This window comes from Benincasa hispida, chromosome 7, assembly GCF_027475165.1.
Source record: "Benincasa hispida cultivar pf3 chromosome 7, pf3_genome.v1.1, whole genome shotgun sequence".
Taxonomy (NCBI): domain Eukaryota; kingdom Viridiplantae; phylum Streptophyta; class Magnoliopsida; order Cucurbitales; family Cucurbitaceae; genus Benincasa; species Benincasa hispida.
Genome location: NC_143484.1, coordinates 20,067,843 through 20,077,946, shown reverse-complemented (window position 1 = coordinate 20,077,946; position 10,104 = coordinate 20,067,843). Strand labels below are relative to the sequence as shown.

Genomic DNA, 10,104 nt, shown 5'->3' with positions numbered 1-10,104 from the left:
TGAGAGTCAAACTTTAACCAAGTTAGTGGAAAGATCAAACATTTGTGAGTGGGAAATGCCAACTTTTCTATAGTTAAGTGTTGTCTTCATTTGAAGACACTTGTCCTACTAAATCCTACTTTGAATTAGTGGATTTTTAGTGTCAAATTCTCATCAAACTCGAAGTTGCATGTTTGCATGTAACTGTCTTTAAAAGGGAGTGTTTATTGGTTTTGAAGAACTCTTGGCCATAGTTGGTTTTGATGAGATTATGTGATAATCTCGTCCCTTTTTTCTCTCAAAGCTTTAGTTTTTTTCCTCTCCATATTAGTCACTCACCTGATCCCACCATCCCGTTCTAAGGCCGGAGAATAGTCAGGAAGACTCTTGTAGTGGTCTACAGACCGTTCGTAAGGAGATTGGAGTTGATTTGGAGAAGACTCAAAGACTACATAGGTTGCTTTCTTTCCCCCATTTTTCTTGTTTTATTGCATGCATGTTGATCTTTGCAATTAATCTAATTAGAATACTTTAGATTCGTTTTTCTTCTGCTGCACATGTATTCGTTCCATCAGTAGCTATGCTCCCAACTCCCCAATTAGATGAATCCCCAAAATGGTAGGCTTATTGAGTCAGCAAACTGGCCATTCTCACCCATACAAATCAAAGGACCGCCTTCATAGGCAGAAGTTCACAACTCACTCAGGATTCAGGTCATGTCACCTATGGTCATCCTGGGGAAATGTAAGTCTCTACTAGTAACAGTACTATATAATGAAACTATTGATTTCATGGTCCGGTTTTATACAAATCCCTTTGTATAGAACACCCTCGTTCACATGTCTTTATAGGAATGATTAGGATCAGACCATTTGTGGTACTTTACAACAATTTTAACATCTACAAAGAGGGTCATATCTGTAGTGTCACAAGGATAAAGTATCCAACCTTATCCATCTACTACAGGCCATTTAGGTTATCACTTAAATATGATCCATTTGTATATCCCTACATACATGTTTAAGCTACAAAAGATAACCTTGGATGTTTAGTTTATTGGTTTTGTGGGTTAATGCTACTAAATGATAAATAAAATATCTCATATTTTATTAAACAAATAAAATTGTTTGTACATTATACTTACAAACTATAGGACGCACGAGATTTAGGGCATAAACTCCAACAAGAGCGTATATGCTGCATCAAATGCACAACTACTGCCTTCAAGCGTAACGGGGCAGCATAATTACCTTGTCTTTACGCTATCATTTTAACGACAGATAATAGATGACATATAGCATAAATCTTCACATCCTCATGTTTTCTTCATTCTTTTCTTCTATCCTTTTAATGTTGGGTTTTATATCCTAAAACTCGCAGTTTTTAGAATGATAAACATTTTCTATAATCAATATACTTATTGTTGATTTCATAAATTGTATAAAAGTCTAAATCCAATAAATTAAGACCCATGACTATTGTATGAGTACTTGAACTTTATGTGGAGACACAAGAGTGGATCAGGTTCAAGTTGAAGGAAATCGGATTCACAATTTCCGTGAGCAGTGGAAGCAGACTATTTCAAATTAAAATCATGAATCAACAAAACGGTTATGCAAATATACAGAGAAATTAGAACATGAACATCAAATGTACAGAGGGAAAAACTGTACTAACAAAGGCAGAAGCATCTTCACGCTCTGATGCACGACCCTGATCGAACAACCGCAACCACGAGCACTCAATCTACACGATCGCAACACCGCACAAACATAGCACGAACACTTCACGCTCGTCCCCAACGATCTCCTTGGTCACGAACTCCTCCGCAACAGCGAATGGCCTTCACAACACCAAGAATGGCCTCTGAAAAACCTTGACGATATCGAGTTGAGTCTGACACCACCAAAAAAGCGACCTGGGTATTCTCGGTGTGAGAATCTAGAGGGTGAGCTCTGTTCGGACTTGGTGTGAGGCAGATGAACGGAGGAAACAACGATCGCATACACGACTGGGAAAGTGGTAGAAGTTGGAGACCTATCGTATAGGTCGATGCCCAATCATTTAGATAAAACTATGCGATCGTTTAGCTCTATCGTTTAACTCGATCGATTCTACACGATTCTTTACCTTGGGCCAGCGATTGTCTAGCAAAGCTATGTGATCGTTTAGTAAACACTGCACGATCGTTTAGCTAGCACCTGCACGATCGTTTAGCTCGCCCAGCCTTCGTTTAGTAAATCTGTATTTACTCGACGACTTCCATGATTTTCTTCTGTCTGAGAGAAAACTCAAATTCTTTTCAAAATTTTGTAAAAAAAAAAAAAACTTCTTTTTTAAAAAAATGGAAAACCACTTTCCTTTATACTCACGATTACCATGATCCAATAATCGCCCACTACATTTGGTTATTTAAATGAAAAATATTAATTATCTAATAATTAATATTATTATAAATATAAATGATAACCAAATTATTATACTATATTTATAACCTATAGTTTTAATATTTCATCACATGAAACATATAAACCATAGTTCTTTTTCTATTTCATGGTACTTAATGTAAATCTCATTTACATTAATCCTCCACTAGATGTATCTTATACATCATACCGATTATATCATATATAATAAAAATACCTCTTGTTAATTTGAATATTTCAAATCAACACCAAGAACTGATCCTTCAACATGAATCCAAGCTACCAAGGGGACCTCATGAACCTGTAGATCTAAAGCTCCAACGGTACGTGAATAACTGATTAAACTATTTAGTCACTGGATCCACCATCCATTAACTGCCAGGAACTCCACTAAAGACCGATAACTGAACTCTCCTCACTATAGATATATTATGTGTCCAACTTAACCAATCAGCAGTGCGACAACCCTTCACAGATCGCTCGTAAGTACAGCTGGGCCAATAACCGTTATGCCCTTATAGTTACATCTGTCTCCTTAAGTACCACTGATCCCTCTAATGAACATAAATCATAGTCCTACTATGATTGAGTCTTCTATTCCAAAGAGAAGCTGTGGCCACTATGTTCAAGCCTCGGAATCAGCCCTTAAGGGAGCAATCTCTCTACTTATCCCTGCTTCAGGAAAGAAGTGAATTCCATATTGTGGGTTGAGTTCCCAGCTCCTAGATCAGACAAGTCCCCAAAAAGGTAGGCATGTTGAGTTGGCAATCTGGCCACTCTCACCCATACTAATCAAAAGACCGCCCTCGAAGGCAGGAGTTCACAAAACACTCAGGATTGAGGTCGTGTCACCTATGGTCGTTTAGGTGAGATGCAAGTCTCTAGTATTAACGATGTTATATACAAAGTCTAGTCATCTCATGGTCCAGGTCTTATACAAACTCTTTGTCTAGGACACCCCCGCCCCACGTCTCCACACGAATGGTCAGGATCTACCATCTGTAGTAGTTTACAACACTTGCAAACCTCTACAAAACGGGTCGTATCCATAGTGTCACTAGGATCAGGTATCCCATCCTAATCCTTACACTACAGACCGATTTAGGTTATCACTTAAGGCATGATCGACTTGTATATCACATATACATGCTTAAGTTCACATAAGATAACCAAGGAGCTTTGTTTATTCGATATAAGTAAATGCCAAAATTAAATAACACTTATTTTATTCATTGAACAATGTGTATCTGTACAAAACAACGAGACTCCGGGAGAATTAGGACACCAATCCCAACACAAGTAAATAGTCAAAATGATTTATGGTACATGAATAAGGTTGGGTACCTTATTCTAGTAATACTATTGGATGCAGCCTACTCTATAGTTGTTACAAAGAGTTGTAAAGTGCTACATACGATATGATCCTAAATCGTGCATGTTATAAAATAAGGAGTGGGGGCATCCTATGCAATGAATTTGCATAAGATCAGGACCAAGAAATAAGTCACTCTTACTTTATAACATTGTTTACTGTATAAGACAGACTATTTCACCTAGATGACCTAGATAACTCGATCTTAATCTGAGCTAACTATGAACTCCTATTTATTCGGGATTGCCCTTAGATTTTCATAGTTGAGGGTTGGCACAACAACGCCGGCTCAATAAGACTCCCATTTTAGGGGTAAGACTTGATAGATAGCTGGGGACATAGGGTGCAAGATAGAGTTCATGCCTACCCGATTTAGGGATGGGAGAAAGGTTGTTCTGTCAAGTACTGAATCCAGGTCTTGAACTAGGGGCCCCACCCTCTCACTGGGCTGAGAGAGTTTGGTTTAGTGCTTGGATCACAAACCAGTTGTTCATTAGAAGATCGGTAGGGACTTGAGGAATAAGACGTAATCTCGTGGGGAAAACATATATTTGACCCAACCATTATTACGAACAACATGTGAAGGGTCGACTTGCTGATTATGGTTAAATCATGTGGACATAATATATCTACAGTGAGGGGAGTGCAACTATGGGTTTTAGTGGAGTGACCCATTAGTTAACGAATGAAGATTATTTTGGTCAAATGAGTTTAGCCAATTAATCTCGGATTGTCGGAGCCCATGATCTGTAGGTCCACGAGGTCCCCCTACTAGCTCGTAACAGACTAGCTCTAGAATAACGTGATAAGTTAATTTGAATCATTTAAATTAGAATGAATTAGTAATTATATGAGATATAATTACATGTTTAATTTGAGAATTGAACGGAATAGGAGAATTTATATAATTAAATTAATTAAGTTTTATTTAATAATTAATTTATGAAATTAATTAAAATTTTCAATTTTAAAATCAAAATAGATTTAAATTTTTGAGAGAAAATTGAAAAAGAGAAAACAAAATACACAAATGGAAAAATTGGTTTTTCCGTTATCCATCTTTGAAGTAGCTCACACATAATGCATCTTCTTGGCCTTGTCTTCTCCAAGCATGAGCTGCAACTCATGCAAGCCTCTTCTTTGCATGTTGATCTGCAATATAATGAAGAGATCAAAATGAAAATCGGGCATGCAATGTATAGAGAATTTCAGAGAAAATTCGGGTTGAAGAAAGAGTTCTTCAACAAGATTACTGCAGCGACCATTTCCCCTTCATCCCTTGATTCAAGCTTGTTTTGAGTCCCACAACTCAATCTAGAGCACCAAGAGAATAGTAGGGAAGATCTTGAGGTGGTCTGCAACAAGATTTGGAGAAGATAGCAGCTGGAGAAGGAGCTTTGAAGAAATCTACAAGAGGTATGTCTTAAAACTCACTTGTTTTTCTATAAGAGCGTGCTTTGTATTTTGCCAAAATTAGTGAATTTGAATGCTAAGATGATCCTTGTGCTTCTGCTGTTGCTGATACAATCCTACATTTATCTTGTAATTTCGTTCCAGCAAACATGGGACATATATTAAATTCCTTTTCATAGAAGAAATATAATAGACATTTTGAAGTAAAATGTACCTATCTCCTAGAAATAACTTCATATGTCCCAGTGCTTTAGCTGATACAACCTCCCCGATCCCTACCTTAAAGGTCGCTTCGTCTTCTGTAAGTTGTCTCCAGGAACTAGTTTCCTGAGAGAAAATACAGATATGATTAGCAGCACCTGAATCTATTATCCAGGTCTTTTTATCGTTTTTCACTAAGTATGTTTCGATGACTAGTAAATCACATTTACTCTGTCATTCAAATTTTTCGTTCTCATCTATTAAAACATTAGATTTATAATCGTCTACTAGCTACAAAATTTGTAACCATCAAAATGACAAATCATTCCAACAACACTACAACTTCAAGCCTAAAGGATCACATAAAACAAGATTCTGGTGCAGCAGAATATAGCACAATCATATTCTATTAGGATCCCATTGCTAACAACAATTCGACAATTTTGACCCAAAACTTACCCAACTGATGTAATTGTAACTCTTAGCTAAATTTTTACTAATTCACCCAATAATTTAACAAAAAGGGGTAAAAAACAATGTTAAGTACCTTCATAAACTCATTAGTTAAAAAAATAGTACAAAAATAAGTTTGACCAATGTCAAAATTAACCATTGTATAGCATTCCCAAAATTCATAAAATACAACAAAAAAAATTATACTAATGTTCTTTCTGTGAAAAAAAAAATAAATCTATCAATTTCACCTGTTTTATAATTCATTAAACATATAGGAGCAAACACTTTTAATGTTTTTCGAAGTTGAAACCAATAAGAGGGCTAATACTGTAACGATTATGTTTTGGGTTAAACTTGAAAAGATAATCAAATCATTGAAAAGAAAATTAAAAAGATTTTTGTAACTACGAGAAGACTATCATGAAATTAAAAAAAAAAAAATTAATAATTTTGTTTAAATAGGAATTTGAAATTAGGAGGATAATCAAATCATCCAATTTAAATAAATAAATAGATAAATGATATTTTTAACTAAGGAAGGATCATCACGAAATTTTAACAAAAAAATAAAAAAATATTTTGGCTTAAATTAAAATTTAAACTTAAGACGTAATCAAAGCATCCAAATCAAAGTGAAAAGAATTTTCTTTTAACTAGGATTATCACAAATTTTTTTAAAGAAATAATATTTTGATTTAAATTAATGATTGAAATTAAGAAGATATCAAATCATATAATTAATATATATATATATATATATATATATGTCTTAAACTAAGATATGATTATCACGAAATTTTTAGAAAAAATAATAAAGATTTTAGTTTTTGAATTAAATTTTCAAATTAAGATGATAATCAAATCATAAATGAAAATAATGTGGAAAAAAAGAAAAAAATAAAATAAAATAAAAGATGGTCATGAAAAAATTAAAAAGAAAATTATTTTGGCTTTAAATTAAAATTTGAAAGTAAAAGATAATCAAATCGTACAAATAAAATATTTATTATATTTAACCCTCTAATAACATTCATATATTTTTCATCTAATACAACTAAAGTAGGTATTTTTAACATGAAAACACGTGCACATTCAACTACTTTATTATTAGTTTTTTATATCTCTTTTCCAAACATATAGTGACTCCATTAAATAAATTTTTTTGAAAAATGAAAACAAAATAAATTTTAAATTGTTGTTAAAATTTATTGTATTTAAAGTACTTGTTTTTCTTACCATTTCTTGGGTGTTAGATAATTTCTACGAACAGATTGTTGGCCGTTGAAATTATTTAGATGAAGCTTTGAAATTTTTTATTATTTTTTGAAATTTTTAAGAAGAAAAATTGTTTAGAAGTTTCTATTTCTCTCAGGTTTGTGATTAATAAATCATACCACAAAAGGAAGGAAAATTCATTTTTTAGCTCAAATGATAATATATATATTACATCACTCGATTCATTGTGCATAGTGCTTGAACTGCCAATCTTGCAGATAAATTAGTAGCATCGCCCAATCCAAACGACTTTGCAGATACATCGATCGAACAATTTTCCATACCAATGCAAGTCTTTTCCACCAAAAGAGCACTGTTTGTCACATCCCATGAGCCTTTTTTGAATGAACCACATTTTCCCTATGGATTTCCATAGCTAGCAAATTGGATGTCAGAGATGATATGCCCTCCCTGACAAGACAACTCTAACATGCTTCCTTCATTAGCATTTCCACATATTGTTCCTATAGTGATGGTCTGAACTGAGACTTGTTGAGAATTTCCACCAATTTCTTCATACAAAACCAACGTGTTGGTGTCATCCGATAGAAACGATCTTGGAACATGATACCATCTTTGGGAAGGATTCCCACAATTTCCAACGCACTTGCTGGGTCATATGCGCCTCTATAGTCACAGGATGCACTGCAACTATCATTGCCAGCAATGAAAGAAGGCCAAAATCGACCTATGCTTTGTCCATTTACCCAAGCATGACCTTTTCCCATTCCTTGCATGTCCAATGCTATAGGGTCAATTCCTGAAGGTGTCTTAAAGCTTGTTTTGTACCATGTCATTCTCCTGCCAATAGATTTTTTATTTAGTGTGCTCCAATTTGTTCTCTGTGAGAACATTGGGTTGTAAAGTTGCTTCATTTCTCCATTTAATCCAACTTTATAAGACCATAAATTTGATGACAAATCAATTGTGACATTTCCATCTCCAATTAGATAAACGGGACCTCCATCAATTCCAGTTGGCATTGTGTCATAAAATGCATCATAATTTTTTTAATCCTACTGTGGCACTCAAAAGGGTTATGGTGTTGGTTCCGACTTTTAAAAGAATGGGTTTCTCAAATACAAAACTCTGGCCATTGCTTCCCCATTGCGATCCAATGTACCTTCTATTCACATAGGCATGAAGCACATGACCTTTTGTATTCACTTGGAGAGTTACATTTTGAAGTGAAGATGTTGAATTGCTTTCAACATTCGTCATATACCAAAAGTAGTCACTAAAATCAACTGTGGTTCCTTTTTGTTCCAAAAGAAGGTTTGCATTAAATGTACCTTTTACTTGTAGAGTGTCTTTCATTGGCTCCGAAGCCCAAACCCACGATAGTTGTGCATTTTCCTTCTCATTCTGCACCTTCACAAACATAGATGTTTGAGAATTGATCTTTGCAATGTTGAAAACCTCTTTGTTGTAACAATTAAGAATGCTCACAGACCAAGCTGGTACAAAATACTTTCCATCTACCTGCAAATCTATGGTAGCATCATTGCTTCCATATGTGTTGCTCAAAAAACAAAACATTTCCCCAGTTGTTGGGTTAGAAAATTTCGTTAAAGTAACAAACTACCAATTTTTTTGTTTGAACAGGTGCCATTGGTGAGAATCTTCTCTCCCATTTTTATAGATACATGGAGTTGTTTGAGGTGTCCCCATTTGGGTTAATTCAAGTTTCCATATTCATCAAGTGGGGCATTGTAATCATAAGATGTAGTAATGAATGGACCTCCCGATGTTCTTCCAAAGTTTGTGCCTCCATGATACATGTAATAATTGTTAAACACACCACCAGATTGGAAAAATCTTGCCACAGAAAAAGCTACATCTTCTGCACTTCTATAAGGGTCTTTATCGCCCCATTTCTTGAACCATCCTACCCAATTTTCAGTAAACATTTTTGGGCTCTTAGGATTGTTAGGACTAAAGTTATCACAATAGAATCCATTGCATGTATTAATGATAAGTTGTGGGGCATCACTTTGTTGGCATATGATCCATGGAACACCAATATTGAGAGATTCAGCCATTTGAGCACACCAATTGATATATGTTTTTCCTACACTTCCATATGGGGTCATCACGTTTCCATACTCGTTCTCAATTTGAGCTAAGATTATTGCCCTCCTTGTGATGCAAAGAGGTTGGCTTGTTTGCACATATTCACTGTCTTTGTTGTGAAAGTTTACATTTCATTCTTGTAGACCTGATTGTCAGTTCGAAGTTGGATTCCTCGCATATTATGCAACCACATTGGAAAGCCTCCATAGTTCCACTCGGCACACATGTAAGGACCAATCCTCATTACAACATATAGCCCAACCTCTTGAACGAGCTGGAATAATTTGATAAAGTTTAGATGTCCAAAGAAATCATATTTTCGGTGTTGAGGTTCGTGGCGATCCCAAAAAATGTACGTCTCGATTGCATCAAGCCCACCATCTTTAGCTTTTTGAATAAGATCAGGCCACATTGCTTCGTTGCTGCGTGGATAATGAATTGAACCTGAGAAGATAACATGTCGTTCACCATTGATAATTATGGCATTTGAATCATAGGAGACATTGTCTCCTTTACAAAAAGAAAAGCAAGATAAAGTTGCAACAAGGGGAAAAACAAGCCATTGAAGGTTAACCATCTTTGATTTTACAACTTTCGATGTTTGGTTTATGTTGCGATCAATGTGTTTATATACAAGGAATCAATGTAAATATGTAATAGTTCTTTCCATCAATCTTCGTACTCTATTTGTTCATGAATTCTAAATATAGAAATAATGTCAGTGAGTTTAGCTGGCCAAACATTATCTGTATGATTTGGTTTAGTGAAATTTGGAAAATACTCTTTTTAGAAAAGAAGGTCAAAAACATTGTTTGACCTTATCTTGAAATAACTTATGACCCAATTAAAAATATTACACCACAATTTTGTTTTTCCCAACAAGGATTTGTTTATTCATTTTCCATTTTT

General features: G+C 34.7%; 1 pseudogene; it reads right to left on the bottom strand.

Annotated features, from left to right (window-relative positions):
• Positions 1-7,290: 7,290 nt before the first annotated feature.
• On the bottom strand, positions 7,291-9,772 carry LOC120080971 (beta-galactosidase 7 pseudogene; annotated as a pseudogene).
• Positions 9,773-10,104: the final 332 nt, after the last annotated feature.